Consider the following 23,445-nt stretch of genomic DNA (forward strand, 5'->3'; position numbering starts at 1 on the left):
AAATACAATATATGCAATATTATGCATCATAGTGATGCAACCTCCTTTCATACTGCATGTCAATTGACATCCTTACTTAAATGCACACCTTCTCAAGATTGCGCTTGACTGGCTTGGCAGGCACTCAGCTACAGCTGTTCTCTCAATACAATGTGTTCGTGTTGTAAAATATAGTTCCGGTCTGCCACAACATTGTGTGTTAGCAGGGACTGTCTGCGGCGCGCTGGTGTGTCCCGGGCTTTAGAGCAGAGAGAGAGACAGGTCAAAGGTAAATATAAAAGTCAGAAACGGATATTGCCTTCCCTTTAAGTAGAGTGTCAGGGACAGCTTCCCTCGCTTACGGCCATACTAGCCTGAATACGCCCGATCTCGTCCGATCTCGGAAGCTAAGCAGGCTCGGGCCTGGTCAGTACTTGGATGGGAGACCGCCTGGGAATACCAGGTGCTGTAAGCTTTTGCACCTTTTACACACCAGAGGGCGACAAATCACGAGTTTTAACTTTGGATACACACAATTTCATCATTATTTCAGATTTTACTTCCCCAAATACACACACATACAATAGATGTTGTTCTCCAACGAAAACGGTCCTAAGTAACTAGGATACATTCGTAAATAAATTGAGCATCATGGGTAAAACGAACTAAAGTTGCCTCATCTTTTTCGTCAATAAGTGACACAATTACAGCAACACAAAACTGAACTCCACCGTACAAAGTTCAATGCTCACAAGGAACCTCATTCAACACACACGGTTCATTTCCCATTCATGCAAAGCACGAAAGTGTAAAACTTGGGAACATACTTGAGACTAAAGATTACATTCAATCTCATTCAAGGCACGAATGTGAATGAAACGGGATGAAATAACTGAAATTATGCCTGCCCTCGAACTGTGATGATGGACTACCCGACTCGCCAATAATATTGGGTTCTGGTGCACTGAAATACAAGAGCTGCTGGATTTGTGTGTTTTCTTACCCCCTCACTATAGTTTTTCAAATGTTTAAACAACTGCACTTATATTCAAGGTTTGTTTTTCTTCATGTATTTTACTGGTTTACATTTCTCTCAGCAGCCTGTTGAATGATTCTTCTGCTTTCAAAATAAAATTAAAACAGGATGAATGCCCACACCTGAAAATACAATATATGCAATATTATGCATCATAGTGATGCAACCTCCTTTCATACTGCATGTCAATTGACATCCTTACTTAAATGCACACCTTCTCAAGATTGCGCTTGACTGGCTTGGCAGGCACTCAGCTACAGCTGTTCTCTCAATACAATGTGTTCGTGTTGTAAAATATAGTTCCGGTCTGCCACAACATTGTGTGTTAGCAGGGACTGTCTGCGGCGCGCTGGTGTGTCCCGGGCTTTAGAGCAGAGAGAGAGACAGGTCAAAGGTAAATATAAAAGTCAGAAACGGATATTGCCTTCCCTTTAAGTAGAGTGTCAGGGACAGCTTCCCTCGCTTACGGCCATACTAGCCTGAATACGCCCGATCTCGTCCGATCTCGGAAGCTAAGCAGGCTCGGGCCTGGTCAGTACTTGGATGGGAGACCGCCTGGGAATACCAGGTGCTGTAAGCTTTTGCACCTTTTACACACCAGAGGGCGACAAATCACGAGTTTTAACTTTGGATACACACAATTTCATCATTATTTCAGATTTTACTTCCCCAAATACACACACATACAATAGATGTTGTTCTCCAACGAAAACGGTCCTAAGTAACTAGGATACATTCGTAAATAAATTGAGCATCATGGGTAAAACGAACTAAAGTTGCCTCATCTTTTTCGTCAATAAGTGACACAATTACAGCAACACAAAACTGAACTCCACCGTACAAAGTTCAATGCTCACAAGGAACCTCATTCAACACACACGGTTCATTTCCCATTCATGCAAAGCACGAAAGTGTAAAACTTGGGAACATACTTGAGACTAAAGATTACATTCAATCTCATTCAAGGCACGAATGTGAATGAAACGGGATGAAATAACTGAAATTATGCCTGCCCTCGAACTGTGATGATGGACTACCCGACTCGCCAATAATATTGGGTTCTGGTGCACTGAAATACAAGAGCTGCTGGATTTGTGTGTTTTCTTACCCCCTCACTATAGTTTTTCAAATGTTTAAACAACTGCACTTATATTCAAGGTTTGTTTTTCTTCATGTATTTTACTGGTTTACATTTCTCTCAGCAGCCTGTTGAATGATTCTTCTGCTTTCAAAATAAAATTAAAACAGGATGAATGCCCACACCTGAAAATACAATATATGCAATATTATGCATCATAGTGATGCAACCTCCTTTCATACTGCATGTCAATTGACATCCTTACTTAAATGCACACCTTCTCAAGATTGCGCTTGACTGGCTTGGCAGGCACTCAGCTACAGCTGTTCTCTCAATACAATGTGTTCGTGTTGTAAAATATAGTTCCGGTCTGCCACAACATTGTGTGTTAGCAGGGACTGTCTGCGGCGCGCTGGTGTGTCCCGGGCTTTAGAGCAGAGAGAGAGACAGGTCAAAGGTAAATATAAAAGTCAGAAACGGATATTGCCTTCCCTTTAAGTAGAGTGTCAGGGACAGCTTCCCTCGCTTACGGCCATACTAGCCTGAATACGCCCGATCTCGTCCGATCTCGGAAGCTAAGCAGGCTCGGGCCTGGTCAGTACTTGGATGGGAGACCGCCTGGGAATACCAGGTGCTGTAAGCTTTTGCACCTTTTACACACCAGAGGGCGACAAATCACGAGTTTTAACTTTGGATACACACAATTTCATCATTATTTCAGATTTTACTTCCCCAAATACACACACATACAATAGATGTTGTTCTCCAACGAAAACGGTCCTAAGTAACTAGGATACATTCGTAAATAAATTGAGCATCATGGGTAAAACGAACTAAAGTTGCCTCATCTTTTTCGTCAATAAGTGACACAATTACAGCAACACAAAACTGAACTCCACCGTACAAAGTTCAATGCTCACAAGGAACCTCATTCAACACACACGGTTCATTTCCCATTCATGCAAAGCACGAAAGTGTAAAACTTGGGAACATACTTGAGACTAAAGATTACATTCAATCTCATTCAAGGCACGAATGTGAATGAAACGGGATGAAATAACTGAAATTATGCCTGCCCTCGAACTGTGATGATGGACTACCCGACTCGCCAATAATATTGGGTTCTGGTGCACTGAAATACAAGAGCTGCTGGATTTGTGTGTTTTCTTACCCCCTCACTATAGTTTTTCAAATGTTTAAACAACTGCACTTATATTCAAGGTTTGTTTTTCTTCATGTATTTTACTGGTTTACATTTCTCTCAGCAGCCTGTTGAATGATTCTTCTGCTTTCAAAATAAAATTAAAACAGGATGAATGCCCACACCTGAAAATACAATATATGCAATATTATGCATCATAGTGATGCAACCTCCTTTCATACTGCATGTCAATTGACATCCTTACTTAAATGCACACCTTCTCAAGATTGCGCTTGACTGGCTTGGCAGGCACTCAGCTACAGCTGTTCTCTCAATACAATGTGTTCGTGTTGTAAAATATAGTTCCGGTCTGCCACAACATTGTGTGTTAGCAGGGACTGTCTGCGGCGCGCTGGTGTGTCCCGGGCTTTAGAGCAGAGAGAGAGACAGGTCAAAGGTAAATATAAAAGTCAGAAACGGATATTGCCTTCCCTTTAAGTAGAGTGTCAGGGACAGCTTCCCTCGCTTACGGCCATACTAGCCTGAATACGCCCGATCTCGTCCGATCTCGGAAGCTAAGCAGGCTCGGGCCTGGTCAGTACTTGGATGGGAGACCGCCTGGGAATACCAGGTGCTGTAAGCTTTTGCACCTTTTACACACCAGAGGGCGACAAATCACGAGTTTTAACTTTGGATACACACAATTTCATCATTATTTCAGATTTTACTTCCCCAAATACACACACATACAATAGATGTTGTTCTCCAACGAAAACGGTCCTAAGTAACTAGGATACATTCGTAAATAAATTGAGCATCATGGGTAAAACGAACTAAAGTTGCCTCATCTTTTTCGTCAATAAGTGACACAATTACAGCAACACAAAACTGAACTCCACCGTACAAAGTTCAATGCTCACAAGGAACCTCATTCAACACACACGGTTCATTTCCCATTCATGCAAAGCACGAAAGTGTAAAACTTGGGAACATACTTGAGACTAAAGATTACATTCAATCTCATTCAAGGCACGAATGTGAATGAAACGGGATGAAATAACTGAAATTATGCCTGCCCTCGAACTGTGATGATGGACTACCCGACTCGCCAATAATATTGGGTTCTGGTGCACTGAAATACAAGAGCTGCTGGATTTGTGTGTTTTCTTACCCCCTCACTATAGTTTTTCAAATGTTTAAACAACTGCACTTATATTCAAGGTTTGTTTTTCTTCATGTATTTTACTGGTTTACATTTCTCTCAGCAGCCTGTTGAATGATTCTTCTGCTTTCAAAATAAAATTAAAACAGGATGAATGCCCACACCTGAAAATACAATATATGCAATATTATGCATCATAGTGATGCAACCTCCTTTCATACTGCATGTCAATTGACATCCTTACTTAAATGCACACCTTCTCAAGATTGCGCTTGACTGGCTTGGCAGGCACTCAGCTACAGCTGTTCTCTCAATACAATGTGTTCGTGTTGTAAAATATAGTTCCGGTCTGCCACAACATTGTGTGTTAGCAGGGACTGTCTGCGGCGCGCTGGTGTGTCCCGGGCTTTAGAGCAGAGAGAGAGACAGGTCAAAGGTAAATATAAAAGTCAGAAACGGATATTGCCTTCCCTTTAAGTAGAGTGTCAGGGACAGCTTCCCTTGCTTACGGCCATACTAGCCTGAATACGCCCGATCTCGTCCGATCTCGGAAGCTAAGCAGGCTCGGGCCTGGTCAGTACTTGGATGGGAGACCGCCTGGGAATACCAGGTGCTGTAAGCTTCTGCACCTTTTACACACCAGAGGGCGACAAATCACGAGTTTTAACTTTGGATACACACAATTTCATCATTATTTCAGATTTTACTTCCCCAAATACACACACATACAATAGATGTTGTTCTCCAACGAAAACGGTCCTAAGTAACTAGGATACATTCGTAAATAAATTGAGCATCATGGGTAAAACGAACTAAAGTTGCCTCATCTTTTTCGTCAATAAGTGACACAATTACAGCAACACAAAACTGAACTCCACCGTACAAAGTTCAATGCTCACAAGGAACCTCATTCAACACACACGGTTCATTTCCCATTCATGCAAAGCACGAAAGTGTAAAACTTGGGAACATACTTGAGACTAAAGATTACATTCAATCTCATTCAAGGCACGAATGTGAATGAAACGGGATGAAATAACTGAAATTATGCCTGCCCTCGAACTGTGATGATGGACTACCCGACTCGCCAATAATATTGGGTTCTGGTGCACTGAAATACAAGAGCTGCTGGATTTGTGTGTTTTCTTACCCCCTCACTATAGTTTTTCAAATGTTTAAACAACTGCACTTATATTCAAGGTTTGTTTTTCTTCATGTATTTTACTGGTTTACATTTCTCTCAGCAGCCTGTTGAATGATTCTTCTGCTTTCAAAATAAAATTAAAACAGGATGAATGCCCACACCTGAAAATACAATATATGCAATATTATGCATCATAGTGATGCAACCTCCTTTCATACTGCATGTCAATTGACATCCTTACTTAAATGCACACCTTCTCAAGATTGCGCTTGACTGGCTTGGCAGGCACTCAGCTACAGCTGTTCTCTCAATACAATGTGTTCGTGTTGTAAAATATAGTTCCGGTCTGCCACAACATTGTGTGTTAGCAGGGACTGTCTGCGGCGCGCTGGTGTGTCCCGGGCTTTAGAGCAGAGAGAGAGACAGGTCAAAGGTAAATATAAAAGTCAGAAACGGATATTGCCTTCCCTTTAAGTAGAGTGTCAGGGACAGCTTCCCTCGCTTACGGCCATACTAGCCTGAATACCCCCGATCTCGTCCGATCTCGGAAGCTAAGCAGGCTCGGGCCTGGTCAGTACTTGGATGGGAGACCGCCTGGGAATACCAGGTGCTGTAAGCTTTTGCACCTTTTACACACCAGAGGGCGACAAATCACGAGTTTTAACTTTGGATACACACAATTTCATCATTATTTCAGATTTTACTTCCCCAAATACACACACATACAATAGATGTTGTTCTCCAACGAAAACGGTCCTAAGTAACTAGGATACATTCGTAAATAAATTGAGCATCATGGGTAAAACGAACTAAAGTTGCCTCATCTTTTTCGTCAATAAGTGACACAATTACAGCAACACAAAACTGAACTCCACCGTACAAAGTTCAATGCTCACAAGGAACCTCATTCAACACACACGGTTCATTTCCCATTCATGCAAAGCACGAAAGTGTAAAACTTGGGAACATACTTGAGACTAAAGATTACATTCAATCTCATTCAAGGCACGAATGTGAATGAAACGGGATGAAATAACTGAAATTATGCCTGCCCTCGAACTGTGATGATGGACTACCCGACTCGCCAATAATATTGGGTTCTGGTGCACTGAAATACAAGAGCTGCTGGATTTGTGTGTTTTCTTACCCCCTCACTATAGTTTTTCAAATGTTTAAACAACTGCACTTATATTCAAGGTTTGTTTTTCTTCATGTATTTTACTGGTTTACATTTCTCTCAGCAGCCTGTTGAATGATTCTTCTGCTTTCAAAATAAAATTAAAACAGGATGAATGCCCACACCTGAAAATACAATATATGCAATATGTATCCATCATAGTGACCTGTGTCTTTAAGCATCATGACTTAACAACCTCCTTTCATACTGCATGTCAATTTAAATTCTTACGTAAATGCACACCTTCTCAAGATTACATGAAAAGACTATGAAATGCACCTGGTCAGCAGCCTGTTACGCTTACATTTCCTGGGACAGAAGCATTCATCGGTAAGACACCATTTTGTTACAGTTACAGCAGTACATTGATTCAGTGGCCTATTTTAATCAAGTTCATATGCATTCATGGGGCATTTAAGGCCCATATACATACGTACGGCGATGCTGTATATGCATCTCCTCTCTAATAAGGGTTATCGTGCAAATGGGGGGACCCATTTGGAAATGGGGGAAACCGGCTCACCACTAGGGGGATTCTCGGAGTAGCATCTGGCAACCCTATTTGACTGTCTTGTCGGTCGCTCAATTATCCACCTGAGGTGCAGATGTAGGCCATCAACTGTACACCAGAATGTGGCTAGAAATATGGTTCCGTTCCACCAACGTGGGGACTACTTTCTCTCAATGGTTTCTTGACTTCATATATGTACTTAAGCTGGAAATGAAAGTTATCCACATACAACTTGCCAGGATTTCAGTAATACAACATCAAACGTCGTACTTTTGCTCAAACATTTACAGTTCATCGCTTTTCATGACCCCATAACTTTACGATCTCTTCAGTTAACGAGCTGATTTGTGAAGGTCCTGTAGACCTTAGTTCTTTCTATCAAATGCCAGGGAGACTTATCTTTTACGTACAATATAAAGCAAAACGTAAAAGTACACTTTGTGCAATGTCTCAAAGTCACAACTGAAACTTCACCATACTTTACTGTCTTCTACCTATATGTGTTTAAAGCGTCAAATAAACTGCCTGCTAATCTATTGATCATTATACCTTCAGTAATCCAAACTATCAATGATCTCTTTCATGAGTTCAACCAAATTTAGATTTAGACAATATCTAATGCAATACAGGTGAAAACAAGTCCATCTTATAATACAAAGAGTTGACTTATCAATTTTATAATAAACTGATTTCATTCTTTTAATAAAAAAGATGTTTTTACGCATATAAGTCGTAGGATTTAACAATTTTGCAGGGCAAAATTATCGGCAGGGTTAAGGTTGAGTCAGTGATCGTGTAAAAAAGTGGTTGACAGATATTGGTCGATCGGACATAAAACCCTCCAGCCATGACAATCTCAGAATATGCTGATCACATTGTCAGTAAATTGAATTTGTTGACAGTTGTGTGGTTTATTTCATGTTCATTGAAATTAACCTCGACTGTATATTAAAAGGGATAGGCTGGTCATTTGGCTATCTATATTAAAAACCTGCACTTGCAAGTGATTCTTGCAAGTCAAGATTATGTTTTCTTTGACAACATATGAGTTCATTGTTTAAGCACTGATAACTGTGCAACTTGGATATACATTTGTACCCATTTGTTACCTAGACATTTCCAGGGGTCGGCATCACGATGTTGCGCGACGGACAACGGACAAAATCTCCGGACTCAGTGGCAGACATGGATGGGGAAAAATGTGCCTATATATATTACCCTGCTGTATACAAAGCGTGTAGCTAATTTAATAGCACGCAAAAGCCCACTCGAAGACAGGAATAACATGTAAACTACACACACATCAGCGCTAACCACTTCACCAAAGTGCTGCCCAATAATAATAATAATAATAATAATAATAATAATAATAAAAGATCGTTCTGTGCATATTTGATATGCTGGTTAAGAAAGTACGTCATTACACTTACCTGGCTTCCACTCTTGGCTTCGGCATCCCTGATGAATCGATCCTTCTCTGTGCTTGACACGTTAGAAGTCTTAGACATTTGTTTTGCACCATCTTTCAGCGGGGTCGCAAGCTACAGTTGACTTGAGCACTTTCATTATTTCTCCACATCTCGCACACTCCATAAAACAATCTGTGGCTCTTTCGGAAATTAAATATTCCTCTTCCCAAGCTGGGCTGAACGATCTTTTCTTTGAATTCGACGCCATGTTTTTAGTTAAAAACAAAAAAAAGTTACACAAGGCGGGTGTAGCTAACGCTTTCCGATTGGATAGCAAAGCTTCAGCGTCATCACATTTGGCGTCATAGCTCTACGGTGAGTAGTAGAAGCCAAATATAGCCCCCTTGCCTCGCAATCATAATATTAGGTTTCATAGGTTAAACGTAATGTTGTCAACAGTTTGCGTTCATTTGAATACATTACCACGGACCTCAATTCTCTACCTCGGACACGATGCCGATCCCTGGACATTTCTATGTGTAAGTATGGAAGTAAAAGTTGAGACGTGTTCAAACCGTGAAAAAACTCATGGCAATTTACCCTGTCAAATATTGCAATCAACTGCTCCGATCTATAACAAAACCACATACATGATGTCTTTCATCACTTTTTATTATGCATTCCTCCACTAAGTTTAAACTATGAATTATGTTTTTTTCTGTCAGGTTCCAATCTCGATTCGATACAAAACGTATTTATTAAAACTAATTTTAAGAATTATTATCAGTATTGTTTATTTTGAGAAGCGTTCAGTGTAAATCCAAGTCATATGCATTCGGATCAGGATCTGCACTGTTCTCTAATCATTGATTATTATTATAATAATTTATTTATTAGCAGACGGCCTTATCCAGGGCGACTTACAATACAATACAAAGTGCAAAACTACAGTGCAGTACAAGGCATAACATATTACAAATTGCAATTCACATAATACGGTGCAATTCGAAGCATAATACATTTTACAAATTCCAATGTACACAATATATGAGGTCTTACATCCTGGACTGTAAAAGCTGATCAGTGCAGAGTGATTGTTTATTGATAGTTCATGCATCCGTAGCGGCATGATCCTGATCAACTTGCCAAATTGAAATGATGCAAATTCCAATCAAAGGAGGTTTATAAAAATAAATACTGTTTTATTGTTTAAAGTATTTTACATTACAATAAAAACATTCATTCAATGTTTAATACTTGTGATTAAAATTTATGAAAATCAATTCTTAAAATCACTTAACATTTTTAAAAATAAATACAACATGTATAGTCAAAATAGTGGTGTCGCGTCCTGCTGTCGAAGGAAAAGAAACAGGAGGATGGTACCTAAAACTCGTGACTTGTCGTCCCCTGGTGTGTAAAAGGCGCAAAAGCTTACAGCACCTGGTATTCCCAGGCGGTCTCCCATCCAAGTACTGACCAGGCCCGAGCCTGCTTAGCTTCCGAGATCGGACGAGATCGGGCGTATTCAGGCTAGTATGGCCGTAAGCGAGGGACGCTGTCCCTGACACTCTACTAATAATGAACAAGACAAGCCCGTGTCATCCACTAGTGATTCGTGTAAAGACTTTGTGTTGTCTGTGATTTCAGTGTGTGTCGGGATGTGACTCTTGTGTTATCGCTGCCAACGTGACACTTCTCTGAGCCCAAACTGTCTGATCTGCACTCTCTTCAGTCGCCGTATCAGTTGGTGATTTGGCAGTTCAGATCATTCGCATTTTCAACAACCTTCCGCACTTGAACAAGTTCATCAGCACCATTTATTTCACATACCATACATATACGCGAGGTGAAATATATTACATGCAATGTCTTTGCTAAGGCGCTGCACTACATTTTACGCCGCCGTCTCCGCACGCAAACGCTTTGCCGTGCAGGAATTTGGATGATAACGATGAACCAATGGTACAGCGGTATGTAAATAAGCTGAGCATCATGGGTAAAAGTGTACCTCAAGTGTTGCCTAATCTTTCTCATCAATACATGACGCAGTTACAGCAAACCCAAAGGACCACCAGTATCGACACTCCCGTGTAGAGAAGATGTGCAATCAAGGGGCGTGGCGCACAGTACCCCACCGTGTGACGGAAGAACCCGCTCTGAGGCAGGGTGTGGGCCGGCCCGTGTACAACTCATACTTACCTGGCAGGGGAGACACCATGATCATGAAGGTGGTTCACCCAGGGCGAGGCTCGGCCATTGCACTCCGGCTGTGCTGACCCCTGCGAATTCCCCAAATGTGGGAATCTCGACTGCATAATTTCTGGTAGTGGGGGACTGCGTTCGCGCTCTCCCCTGATCCCGCGGTACAAAGACAGATGCTCTTGCGCTGCTCACAGGCGCCCCTGCGGCTCCGCGCTTTCCATTACGCCTGCAAGCGTCACTGTGACTGTGAGCTGCTGTCTCGCTAAGTTCTCCCCTCCTCTCACCGTTTCTACTCGTTTCTTCGGTCCCTTACAATCTCCACCGAACCCCGCCCTACAAAGCTAAACGCTCACTCTTCATTTCTCATTCATGGAAAGCAACGCAAGATACACACTCCAATCCTGGCTAATTGATACTAAAAGTCAGTCCCGTTCTGAACAAAACACGAATCTCAATGAAGCGCTGTGAACACGAGCTTCAAACTGACGAGCATCAGGCGTGTTCCGCCTGCTCTGCCCATGAGCACACCGAAGTCTCTTACTCGGCTTCACACGACTCGCACCCAGCTGTCAATTCACAACAGACCTCATCCCTCATCTCTGTGACTGCCTTATGATTGCAGCTCAACGGGGCATTTCACATGGCAGTGTATACGACACATGATCGTGCGGGGAAAGGCTATCAAACAGGGGGCAACAGTAAGAAACAGGGGGTTCTTTTGCTCATTTTTATCTTCCCTGTGCTCTCACGACGTTTTGAAATATGAAGCCTGCCCTCGAACACTGATGATGGACTACCCGACTCGCCAATAATATTGGGTTCTGGTGCACTGAAATACAAGAGCTGCTGGATTTGTGTGTTTTCTTACCCCCTCACTATAGTTTTTCAAATGTTTAAACAACTGCACTTATATTCAAGGTTTGTTTTGCTTCATGTATTTTACTGGTTTACATTTCTCTCAGCAGCCTGTTGAATGATTCTTCTGCTTTCAAAATAAAATTAAAACAGGATGAATGCCCACACCTGAAAATACAATATATGCAATATTATGCATCATAGTGATGCAACCTCCTTTCATACTGCATGTCAATTGACATCCTTACTTAAATGCACACCTTCTCAAGATTGCGCTTGACTGGCTTGGCAGGCACTCAGCTACAGCTGTTCTCTCAATACAATGTGTTCGTGTTGTAAAATATAGTTCCGGTCTGCCACAACATTGTGTGTTAGCAGGGACTGTCTGCGGCGCGCTGGTGTGTCCCGGGCTTTAGAGCAGAGAGAGAGACAGGTCAAAGGTAAATATAAAAGTCAGAAACGGATATTGCCTTCCCTTTAAGTAGAGTGTCATGGACAGCTTCCCTGGCTTACGGCCATACTAGCCTGAATACGCCCGATCTCGTCCGATCTCGGAAGCTAAGCAGGCTCGGGCCTGGTCAGTACTTGGATGGGAGACCGCCTGGGAATACCAGGTGCTGTAAGCTTTTGCACCTTTTACACACCAGAGGGCGACAAATCACGAGTTTTAACTTTGGATACACACAATTTCATCATTATTTCAGATTTTACTTCCCCAAATACACACACATACAATAGATGTTGTTCTCCAACGAAAACGGTCCTAAGTAACTAGGATACATTCGTAAATAAATTGAGCATCACGGGTAAAACGAACTAAAGTTGCCTCATCTTTTTCGTCAATAAGTGACACAATTACAGCAACACAAAACTGAACTCCACCGTACAAAGTTCAATGCTCACAAGGAACCTCATTCAACACACACGGTTCATTTCCCATTCATGCAAAGCACGAAAATGTAAAACTTGGGAACATACTTGAGACTAAAGATTACATTCAATCTCATTCAAGGCACGAATGTGAATGAAACGGGATGAAATAACTGAAATTATGCCTGCCCTCGAACTGTGATGATGGACTACCCGACTCGCCAATAATATTGGGTTCTGGTGCACTGAAATACAAGAGCTGCTGGATTTGTGTGTTTTCTTACCCCCTCACTATAGTTTTTCAAATGTTTAAACAACTGCACTTATATTCAAGGTTTGTTTTTCTTCATGTATTTTACTGGTTTACATTTCTCTCAGCAGCCTGTTGAATGATTCTTCTGCTTTCAAAATAAAATTAAAACAGGATGAATGCCCACACCTGAAAATACAATATATGCAATATTATGCATCATAGTGATGCAACCTCCTTTCATACTGCATGTCAATTGACATCCTTACTTAAATGCACACCTTCTCAAGATTGCGCTTGACTGGCTTGGCAGGCACTCAGCTACAGCTGTTCTCTCAATACAATGTGTTCGTGTTGTAAAATATAGTTCCGGTCTGCCACAACATTGTGTGTTAGCAGGGACTGTCTGCGGCGCGCTGGTGTGTCCCGGGCTTTAGAGCAGAGAGAGAGACAGGTCAAAGGTAAATATAAAAGTCAGAAACGGATATTGCCTTCCCTTTAAGTAGAGTGTCAGGGACAGCTTCCCTCGCTTATGGCCATACTAGCCTGAATACGCCCGATCTCGTCCGATCTCAGAAGCTAAGCAGGCTCGGGCCTGGTCAGTACTTGGATGGGAGACCGCCTGGGAATACCAGGTGCTGTAAGCTTTTGCACCTTTTACACACCAGAGGGCGACAAATCACGAGTTTTAACTTTGGATACACACAATTTCATCATTATTTCAGATTTTACTTCCCCAAATACACACACATACAATAGATGTTGTTCTCCAACGAAAACGGTCCTAAGTAACTAGGATACATTCGTAAATAAATTGAGCATCATGGGTAAAACGAACTAAAGTTGCCTCATCTTTTTCGTCAATAAGTGACACAATTACAGCAACACAAAACTGAACTCCACCGTACAAAGTTCAATGCTCACAAGGAACCTCATTCAACACACACGGTTCATTTCCCATTCATGCAAAGCACGAAAGTGTAAAACTTGGGAACATACTTGAGACTAAAGATTACATTCAATCTCATTCAAGGCACGAATGTGAATGAAACGGGATGAAATAACTGAAATTATGCCTGCCCTCGAACTGTGATGATGGACTACCCGACTCGCCAATAATATTGGGTTCTGGTGCACTGAAATACAAGAGCTGCTGGATTTGTGTGTTTTCTTACCCCCTCACTATAGTTTTTCAAATGTTTAAACAACTGCACTTATATTCAAGGTTTGTTTTTCTTCATGTATTTTACTGGTTTACATTTCTCTCAGCAGCCTGTTGAATGATTCTTCTGCTTTCAAAATAAAATTAAAACAGGATGAATGCCCACACCTGAAAATACAATATATGCAATATTATGCATCATAGTGATGCAACCTCCTTTCATACTGCATGTCAATTGACATCCTTACTTAAATGCACACCTTCTCAAGATTGCGCTTGACTGGCTTGGCAGGCACTCAGCTACAGCTGTTCTCTTAATACAATGTGTTCGTATTGTAAAATATAGTTCCGGTCTGCCACAACATTGTGTGTTAGCAGGGACTGTCTGCGGCGCGCTGGTGTGTCCCGGGCTTTAGAGCAGAGAGAGAGACAGGTCAAAGGTAAATATAAAAGTCAGAAACGGATATTGCCTTCCCTTTAAGTAGAGTGTCAGGGACAGCTTCCCTCGCTTACAGCCATACTAGCCTGAATACGCCCGATCTCGTCCGATCTCGGAAGCTAAGCAGGCTCCGGCCTGGTCAGTACTTGGATGGGAGACCGCCTGGGAATACCAGGTGCTGTAAGCTTTTGCACCTTTTACACACCAGAGGGCGACAAATCACGAGTTTTAACTTTGGATACACACAATTTCATCATTATTTCAGATTTTACTTCCCCAAATACACACACATACAATAGATGTTGTTCTCCAACGAAAACGGTCCTAAGTAACTAGGATACATTCGTAAATAAATTGAGCATCATGGGTAAAACGAACTAAAGTTGCCTCATCTTTTTCGTCAATAAGTGACACAATTACAGCAACACAAAACTGAACTCCACCGTACAAAGTTCAATGCTCACAAGGAACCTCATTCAACACACACGGTTCATTTCCCATTCATGCAAAGCACGAAAGTGTAAAACTTGGGAACATACTTGAGACTAAAGATTACATTCAATCTCATTCAAGGCACGAATGTGAATGAAACGGGATGAAATAACTGAAATTATGCCTGCCCTCGAACTGTGATGATGGACTACCCGACTCGCCAATAATATTGGGTTCTGGTGCACTGAAATACAAGAGCTGCTGGATTTGTGTGTTTTCTTACCCCCTCACTATAGTTTTTCAAATGTTTAAACAACTGCACTTATATTCAAGGTTTGTTTTTCTTCATGTATTTTACTGGTTTACATTTCTCTCAGCAGCCTGTTGAATGATTCTTCTGCTTTCAAAATAAAATTAAAACAGGATGAATGCCCACACCTGAAAATACAATATATGCAATATTATGCATCATAGTGATGCAACCTCCTTTCATACTGCATGTCAATTGACATCCTTACTTAAATGCACACCTTCTCAAGATTGCGCTTGACTGGCTTGGCAGGCACTCAGCTACAGCTGTTCTCTCAATACAATGTGTTCGTGTTGTAAAATATAGTTCCGGTCTGCCACAACATTGTGTGTTAGCAGGGACTGTCTGCGGCGCGCTGGTGTGTCCCGGGCTTTAGAGCAGAGAGAGAGACAGGTCAAAGGTAAATATAAAAGTCAGAAACGGATATTGCCTTCCCTTTAAGTAGAGTGTCAGGGACAGCTTCCCTCGCTTACGGCCATACTAGCCTGAATACGCCCGATCTCGTCCGATCTCGGAAGCTAAGCAGGCTTCGGCCTGGTCAGTACTTGGATGGGAGACCGCCTGGGAATACCAGGTGCTGTAAGCTTTTGCACCTTTTACACACCAGAGGGCGACAAATCACGAGTTTTAACTTTGGATACACACAATTTCATCATTATTTCAGATTTTACTTCCCCAAATACACACACATACAATAGATGTTGTTCTCCAACGAAAATGGTCCTAAGTAACTAGGATACATTCGTAAATAAATTGAGCATCATGGGTAAAACGAACTAAAGTTGCCTCATCTTTTTCGTCAATAAGTGACACAATTACAGCAACACAAAACTGAACTCCACCGTACAAAGTTCAATGCTCACAAGGAACCTCATTCAACACACACGGTTCATTTCCCATTCATGCAAAGCACGAAAGTGTAAAACTTGGGAACATACTTGAGACTAAAGATTACATTCAATCTCATTCAAGGCACGAATGTGAATGAAACGGGATGAAATAACTGAAATTATGCCTGCCCTCGAACTGTGATGATGGACTACCCGACTCGCCAATAATATTGGGTTCTGGTGCACTGAAATACAAGAGCTGCTGGATTTGTGTGTTTTCTTACCCCCTCACTATAGTTTTTCAAATGTTTAAACAACTGCACTTATATTCAAGGTTTGTTTTTCTTCATGTATTTTACTGGTTTACATTTCTCTCAGCAGCCTGTTGAATGATTCTTCTGCTTTCAAAATAAAATTAAAACAGGATGAATGCCCACACCTGAAAATACAATATATGCAATATTATGCATCATAGTGATGCAACCTCCTTTCATACTGCATGTCAATTGACATCCTTACTTAAATGCACACCTTCTCAAGATTGCGCTTGACTGGCTTGGCAGGCACTCAGCTACAGCTGTTCTCTCAATACAATGTGTTCGTGTTGTAAAATATAGTTCCGGTCTGCCACAACATTGTGTGTTAGCAGGGACTGTCTGCGGCGCGCTGGTGTGTCCCGGGCTTTAGAGCAGAGAGAGAGACAGGTCAAAGGTAAATATAAAAGTCAGAAACGGATATTGCCTTCCCTTTAAGTAGAGTGTCAGGGACAGCTTCCCTCGCTTACGGCCATACTAGCCTGAATACGCCCGATCTCGTCCGATCTCGGAAGCTAAGCAGGCTCGGGCCTGGTCAGTACTTGGATGGGAGACCGCCTGGGAATACCAGGTGCTGTAAGCTTTTGCACCTTTTACACACCAGAGGGCGACAAATCACGAGTTTTAACTTTGGATACACACAATTTCATCATTATTTCAGATTTTACTTCCCCAAATACACACACATACAATAGATGTTGTTCTCCAACGAAAACGGTCCTAAGTAACTAGGATACATTCGTAAATAAATTGAGCATCATGGGTAAAACGAACTAAAGTTGCCTCATCTTTTTCGTCAATAAGTGACACAATTACAGCAACACAAAACTGAACTCCACCGTACAAAGTTCAATGCTCACAAGGAACCTCATTCAACACACACGGTTCATTTCCCATTCATGCAAAGCACGAAAGTGTAAAACTTGGGAACATACTTGAGACTAAAGATTACATTCAATCTCATTCAAGGCACGAATGTGAATGAAACGGGATGAAATAACTGAAATTATGCCTGCCCTCGAACTGTGATGATGGACTACCCGACTCGCCAATAATATTGGGTTCTGGTGCACTGAAATACAAGAGCTGCTGGATTTGTGTGTTTTCTTACCCCCTCACTATAGTTTTTCAAATGTTTAAACAACTGCACTTATATTCAAGGTTTGTTTTTCTTCATGTATTTTACTGGTTTACATTTCTCTCAGCAGCCTGTTGAATGATTCTTCTGCTTTCAAAATAAAATTAAAACAGGATGAATGCCCACACCTGAAAATACAATATATGCAATATTATGCATCATAGTGATGCAACCTCCTTTCATACTGCATGTCAATTGACATCCTTACTTAAATGCACACCTTCTCAAGATTGCGCTTGACTGGCTTGGCAGGCACTCAGCTACAGCTGTTCTCTCAATACAATGTGTTCGTGTTGTAAAATATAGTTCCGGTCTGCCACAACATTGTGTGTTAGCAGGGACTGTCTGCGGCGCGCTGCTGTGTCCCGGGCTTTAGAGCAGAGAGAGAGACAGGTCAAAGGTAAATATAAAAGTCAGAAACGGATATTGCCTTCCCTTTAAGTAGAGTGTCAGGGACAGCTTCCCTCGCTTACGGCCATACTAGCCTGAATAAGCCCGATCTCGTCCGATCTCGGAAGCTAAGCAGGCTCGGGCCTGGTCAGTACTTGGATGGGAGACCGCCTGGGAATACCAGGTGCTGTAAGCTTTTGCACCTTTTACACACCAGAGGGCGACAAATCACGAGTTTTAACTTTGGATACACACAATTTCATCATTATTTCAGATTTTACTTCCCCAAATACACACACATACAATAGATGTTGTTCTCCAACGAAAACGGTCCTAAGTAACTAGGATACATTCGTAAATAAATTGAGCATCATGGGTAAAACGAACTAAAGTTGCCTCATCTTTTTCGTCAATAAGTGACACAATTACAGCAACACAAAACTGAACACCACCGTACAAAGTTCAATGCTCACAAGGAACCTCATTCAACACACACGGTTCATTTCCCATTCATGCAAAGCACGAAAGTGTAAAACTTGGGAACATACTTGAGACTAAAGATTACATTCAATCTCATTCAAGGCACGAATGTGATTGAAACGGGATGAAATAACTGAAATTATGCCTGCCCTCGAACTGTGATGATGGACTACCCGACTCGCCAATAATATTGGGTTCTGGTGCACTGAAATACAAGAGCTGCTGGATTTGTGTGTTTTCTTACCCCCTCACTATAGTTTTTCAAATGTTTAAACAACTGCACTTATATTCAAGGTTTGTTTTTCTTCATGTATTTTACTGGTTTACATTTCTCTCAGCAGCCTGTTGAATGATTCTTCTGCTTTCAAAATAAAATTAAAACAGGATGAATGCCCACACCTGAAAATACAATATATGCAATATTATGCATCATAGTGATGCAACCTCCTTTCATACTGCATGTCAATTGACATCCTTACTTAAATGCACACCTTCTCAAGATTGCGCTTGACTGGCTTGGCAGGCACTCAGCTACAGCTGTTCTCTCAATACAATGTGTTCGTGTTGTAAAATATAGTTCCGGTCTGCCACAACATTGTGTGTTAGCAGGGACTGTCTGCGGCGCGCTGGTGTGTCCCGGGCTTTAGAGCAGAGAGAGAGACAGGTCAAAGGTAAATATAAAAGTCAGAAACGGATATTGCCTTCCCTTTAAGTAGAGTGTCAGGGACAGCTTCCCTCGCTTACGGCCATACTAGCCTGAATACGCCCGATCTCGTCTGATCTCGGAAGCTAAGCAGGCTCGGGCCTGGTCAGTACTTGGATGGGAGACCGCCTGGGAATACCAGGTGCTGCAAGCTTTTGCACCTTTTACACACCAGAGGGCGACAAATCACGAGTTTTAACTTTGGATACACACAATTTCATCATTATTTCAGATTTTACTTCCCCAAATACACACACATACAATAGATGTTGTTCTCCAACGAAAACGGTCCTAAGTAACTAGGATACATTCGTAAATAAATTGAGCATCATGGGTAAAACGAACTAAAGTTGCCTCATCTTTTTCGTCAATAAGTGACACAATTACAGCAACACAAAACTGAACTCCACCGTACAAAGTTCAATGCTCACAAGGAACCTCATTCAACACACACGGTTCATTTCCCATTCATGCAAAGCACGAAAGTGTAAAACTTGGGAACATACTTGAGACTAAAGATTACATTCAATCTCATTCAAGGCACGAATGTGAATGAAACGGGATGAAATAACTGAAATTATGCCTGCCCTCGAACTGTGATGATGGACTACCCGACTCGCCAATAATATTGGGTTCTGGTGCACTGAAATACAAGAGCTGCTGGATTTGTGTGTTTTCTTACCCCCTCACTATAGTTTTTCAAATGTTTAAACAACTGCACTTATATTCAAGGTTTGTTTTTCTTCATGTATTTTACTGGTTTACATTTCTCTCAGCAGCCTGTTGAATGATTCTTCTGCTTTCAAAATAAAATTAAAACAGGATGAATGCCCACACCTGAAAATACAATATATGCAATATTATGCATCATAGTGATGCAACCTCCTTTCATACTGCATGTCAATTGACATCCTTACTTAAATGCACACCTTCTCAAGATTGCGCTTGACTGGCTTGGCAGGCACTCAGCTACAGCTGTTCTCTCAATACAATGTGTTCGTGTTGTAAAATATAGTTCCGGTCTGCCACAACATTGTGTGTTAGCAGGGACTGTCTGCGGCGCGCTGGTGTGTCCCGGGCTTTAGAGCAGAGAGAGAGACAGGTCAAAGGTAAATATAAAAGTCAGAAACGGATATTGCCTTCCCTTTAAGTAGAGTGTCAGGGACAGCTTCCCTCGCTTACGGCCATACTAGCCTGAATACGCCCGATCTCGTCTGATCTCGGAAGCTAAGCAGGCTCGGGCCTGGTCAGTACTTGGATGGGAGACCGCCTGGGAATACCAGGTGCTGTAAGCTTTTGCACCTTTTACACACCAGAGGGCGACAAATCACGAGTTTTAACTTTGGATACACTCAATTTCATCATTATTTCAGATTTTACTTCCCCAAATACACACACATACAATAGATGTTGTTCTCCAACGAAAACGGTCCTAAGTAACTAGGATACATTCGTAAATAAATTGAGCATCATGGGTAAAACGAACTAAAGTTGCCTCATCTTTTTCGTCAATAAGTGACACAATTACAGCAACACAAAACTGAACTCCACCGTACAAAGTTCAATGCTCACAAGGAACCTCATTCAACACACACGGTTCATTTCCCATTCATGCAAAGCACGAAAGTGTAAAACTTGGGAACATACTTGAGACTAAAGATTACATTCAATCTCATTCAAGGCACGAATGTGAATGAAACGGGATGAAATAACTGAAATTATGCCTGCCCTCGAACTGTGATGATGGACTACCCGACTCGCCAATAATATTGGGTTCTGGTGCACTGAAATACAAGAGCTGCTGGATTTGTGTGTTTTCTTACCCCCTCACTATAGTTTTTCAAATGTTTAAACAACTGCACTTATATTCAAGGTTTGTTTTTCTTCATGTATTTTACTGGTTTACATTTCTCTCAGCAGCCTGTTGAATGATTCTTCTGCTTTCAAAATAAAATTAAAACAGGATGAATGCCCACACCTGAAAATACAATATATGCAATATTATGCATCATAGTGATGCAACCTCCTTTCATACTGCATGTCAATTGACATCCTTACTTAAATGCACACCTTCTCAAGATTGCGCTTGACTGGCTTGGCAGGCACTCAGCTACAGCTGTTCTCTCAATACAATGTGTTCGTGTTGTAAAATATAGTTCCGGTCTGCCACAACATTGTGTGTTAGCAGGGACTGTCTGCGGCGCGCTGGTGTGTCCCGGGCTTTAGAGCAGAGAGAGAGACAGGTCAAAGGTAAATATAAAAGTCAGAAACGGATATTGCCTTCCCTTTAAGTAGAGTGTCAGGGACAGCTTCCCTCGCTTACGGCCATACTAGCCTGAATACGCCCGATCTCGTCCGATCTCGGAAGCTAAGCAGGCTCGGGCCTGGTCAGTACTTGGATGGGAGACCGCCTGGGAATACCAGGTGCTGTAAGCTTTTGCACCATTTACACACCAGAGGGCGACAAATCACGAGTTTTAACTTTGGATACACACAATTTCATCATTATTTCAGATTTTACTTCCCCAAATACACACACATACAATAGATGTTGTTCTCCAACGAAAACGGTCCTAAGTAACTAGGATACATTCGTAAATAAATTGAGCATCATGGGTAAAACGAACTAAAGTTGCCTCATCTTTTTCGTCAATAAGTGACACAATTACAGCAACACAAAACTGAACTCCACCGTACAAAGTTCAATGCTCACAAGGAACCTCATTCAACACACACGGTTCATTTCCCATTCATGCAAAGCACGAAAGTGTAAAACTTGGGAACATACTTGAGACTAAAGATTACATTCAATCTCATTCAAGGCACGAATGTGAATGAAACGGGATGAAATAACTGAAATTATGCCTGCCCTCGAACTGTGATGATGGACTACCCGACTCGCCAATAATATTGGGTTCTGGTGCACTGAAATACAAGAGCTGCTGGATTTGTGTGTTTTCTTACCCCCTCACTATAGTTTTTCAAATGTTTAAACAACTGCACTTATATTCAAGGTTTGTTTTTCTTCATGTATTTTACTGGTTTACATTTCTCTCAGCAGCCTGTTGAATGATTCTTCTGCTTTCAAAATAAAATTAAAACAGGATGAATGCCCACACCTGAAAATACAATATATGCAATATGTATCCATCATAGTGATGCAACCTCCTTTCATACTGCATGTCAATTGACATCCTTACTTAAATGCACACCTTCTCAAGATTGCGCTTGACTGGCTTGGCAGGCACTCAGCTACAGCTGTTCTCTCAATACAATGTGTTCGTGTTGTAAAATATAGTTCCGGTCTGCCACAACATTGTGTGTTAGCAGGGACTGTCTGCGGCGCGCTGGTGTGTCCCGGGCTTTAGAGCAGAGAGAGAGACAGGTCAAAGGTAAATATAAAAGTCAGAAACGGATATTGCCTTCCCTTTAAGTAGAGTGTCAGGGACAGCTTCCCTCGCTTACGGCCATACTAGCCTGAATACGCCCGATCTCGTCCGATCTCGGAAGCTAAGCAGGCTCGGGCCTGGTCAGTACTTGGATGGGAGACCCCCTGGGAATACCAGGTGCTGTAAGCTTTTGCACCTTTTACACACCAGAGGGCGACAAATCACGAGTTTTAACTTTGGATACACACAATTTCATCATTATTTCAGATTTTACTTCCCCAAATACACACACATACAATAGATGTTGTTCTCCAATGAAAACGGTCCTAAGTAACTAGGATACATTCGTAAATAAATTGAGCATCATGGGTAAAACGAACTAAAGTTGCCTCATCTTTTTCGTCAATAAGTGACACAATTACAGCAACACAAAACTGAACTCCACCGTACAAAGTTCAATGCTCACAAGGAACCTCATTCAACACACACGGTTCATTTCCCATTCATGCAAAGCACGAAAGTGTAAAACTTGGGAACATACTTGAGACTAAAGATTACATTCAATCTCATTCAAGGCACGAATGTGAATGAAACAGGATGAAATAACTGAAATTATGCCTGCCCTCGAACTGTGATGATGGACTACCCGACTCGCCAATAATATTGGGTTCTGGTGCACTGAAATACAAGAGCTGCTGGATTTGTGTGTTTTCTTACCCCCTCACTATAGTTTTTCAAATGTTTAAACAACTGCACTTATATTCAAGGTTTGTTTTTCTTCATGTATTTTACTGGTTTACATTTCTCTCAGCAGCCTGTTGAATGATTCTTCTGCTTTCAAAATAAAATTAAAACAGGATGAATGCCCACACCTGAAAATACAATATATGCAATATTATGCATCATAGTGATGCAACCTCCTTTCATACTGCATGTCAATTGACATCCTTACTTAAATGCACACCTTCTCAAGATTGCGCTTGACTGGCTTGGCAGGCACTCAGCTACAGCTGTTCTCTCAATACAATGTGTTCGTGTTGT

General features: G+C 41.6%; 18 non-coding genes across 18 annotated transcripts; 17 read left to right on the forward strand and 1 right to left on the reverse strand.

Annotated features, from left to right (window-relative positions):
* The first annotated feature begins 335 nt into the window (after positions 1-335).
* On the forward strand, positions 336-454 carry LOC136755701 (5S ribosomal RNA). The gene has a single exon (XR_010817815.1). It is a non-coding gene; the product is annotated as a 5S ribosomal RNA (ribosomal RNA).
* A 1,022-nt stretch (positions 455-1,476) lies between these two features.
* Positions 1,477-1,595, forward strand: LOC136755702 (5S ribosomal RNA). The gene has a single exon (XR_010817816.1). It is a non-coding gene; the product is annotated as a 5S ribosomal RNA (ribosomal RNA).
* Positions 1,596-2,617: 1,022 nt separating this feature from the next.
* LOC136755703 (5S ribosomal RNA) lies at positions 2,618-2,736 on the forward strand. Its single transcript, XR_010817817.1, has one exon. It is a non-coding gene; the product is annotated as a 5S ribosomal RNA (ribosomal RNA).
* A 1,022-nt stretch (positions 2,737-3,758) lies between these two features.
* Positions 3,759-3,877, forward strand: LOC136755704 (5S ribosomal RNA). Its single transcript, XR_010817818.1, has one exon. It is a non-coding gene; the product is annotated as a 5S ribosomal RNA (ribosomal RNA).
* A 1,022-nt stretch (positions 3,878-4,899) lies between these two features.
* Positions 4,900-5,018, forward strand: LOC136755705 (5S ribosomal RNA). The gene has a single exon (XR_010817819.1). It is a non-coding gene; the product is annotated as a 5S ribosomal RNA (ribosomal RNA).
* Positions 5,019-6,040: 1,022 nt separating this feature from the next.
* On the forward strand, positions 6,041-6,159 carry LOC136755943 (5S ribosomal RNA). The gene has a single exon (XR_010818051.1). It is a non-coding gene; the product is annotated as a 5S ribosomal RNA (ribosomal RNA).
* Positions 6,160-10,068: 3,909 nt separating this feature from the next.
* Positions 10,069-10,187, reverse strand: LOC136755706 (5S ribosomal RNA). The gene has a single exon (XR_010817820.1). It is a non-coding gene; the product is annotated as a 5S ribosomal RNA (ribosomal RNA).
* Positions 10,188-10,831: 644 nt separating this feature from the next.
* LOC136757778 (U1 spliceosomal RNA) lies at positions 10,832-10,995 on the forward strand. Its single transcript, XR_010819602.1, has one exon. It is a non-coding gene; the product is annotated as a U1 spliceosomal RNA (small nuclear RNA).
* A 1,209-nt stretch (positions 10,996-12,204) lies between these two features.
* LOC136755707 (5S ribosomal RNA) lies at positions 12,205-12,323 on the forward strand. Its single transcript, XR_010817821.1, has one exon. It is a non-coding gene; the product is annotated as a 5S ribosomal RNA (ribosomal RNA).
* Positions 12,324-13,345: 1,022 nt separating this feature from the next.
* Positions 13,346-13,464, forward strand: LOC136756994 (5S ribosomal RNA). The gene has a single exon (XR_010819043.1). It is a non-coding gene; the product is annotated as a 5S ribosomal RNA (ribosomal RNA).
* A 1,022-nt stretch (positions 13,465-14,486) lies between these two features.
* Positions 14,487-14,605, forward strand: LOC136756517 (5S ribosomal RNA). Its single transcript, XR_010818596.1, has one exon. It is a non-coding gene; the product is annotated as a 5S ribosomal RNA (ribosomal RNA).
* Positions 14,606-15,627: 1,022 nt separating this feature from the next.
* LOC136756070 (5S ribosomal RNA) lies at positions 15,628-15,746 on the forward strand. Its single transcript, XR_010818173.1, has one exon. It is a non-coding gene; the product is annotated as a 5S ribosomal RNA (ribosomal RNA).
* Positions 15,747-16,768: 1,022 nt separating this feature from the next.
* LOC136755708 (5S ribosomal RNA) lies at positions 16,769-16,887 on the forward strand. The gene has a single exon (XR_010817822.1). It is a non-coding gene; the product is annotated as a 5S ribosomal RNA (ribosomal RNA).
* A 1,022-nt stretch (positions 16,888-17,909) lies between these two features.
* Positions 17,910-18,028, forward strand: LOC136756663 (5S ribosomal RNA). The gene has a single exon (XR_010818731.1). It is a non-coding gene; the product is annotated as a 5S ribosomal RNA (ribosomal RNA).
* Positions 18,029-19,050: 1,022 nt separating this feature from the next.
* Positions 19,051-19,169, forward strand: LOC136756760 (5S ribosomal RNA). The gene has a single exon (XR_010818822.1). It is a non-coding gene; the product is annotated as a 5S ribosomal RNA (ribosomal RNA).
* Positions 19,170-20,191: 1,022 nt separating this feature from the next.
* On the forward strand, positions 20,192-20,310 carry LOC136755921 (5S ribosomal RNA). Its single transcript, XR_010818029.1, has one exon. It is a non-coding gene; the product is annotated as a 5S ribosomal RNA (ribosomal RNA).
* A 1,022-nt stretch (positions 20,311-21,332) lies between these two features.
* Positions 21,333-21,451, forward strand: LOC136755709 (5S ribosomal RNA). Its single transcript, XR_010817823.1, has one exon. It is a non-coding gene; the product is annotated as a 5S ribosomal RNA (ribosomal RNA).
* A 1,023-nt stretch (positions 21,452-22,474) lies between these two features.
* Positions 22,475-22,593, forward strand: LOC136755841 (5S ribosomal RNA). Its single transcript, XR_010817951.1, has one exon. It is a non-coding gene; the product is annotated as a 5S ribosomal RNA (ribosomal RNA).
* Positions 22,594-23,445: the final 852 nt, after the last annotated feature.

This window comes from Amia ocellicauda, chromosome 8 (genome assembly GCF_036373705.1).
Source record: "Amia ocellicauda isolate fAmiCal2 chromosome 8, fAmiCal2.hap1, whole genome shotgun sequence".
In the NCBI taxonomy this organism is placed as follows: Eukaryota; Metazoa; Chordata; class Actinopteri; order Amiiformes; family Amiidae; genus Amia; species Amia ocellicauda.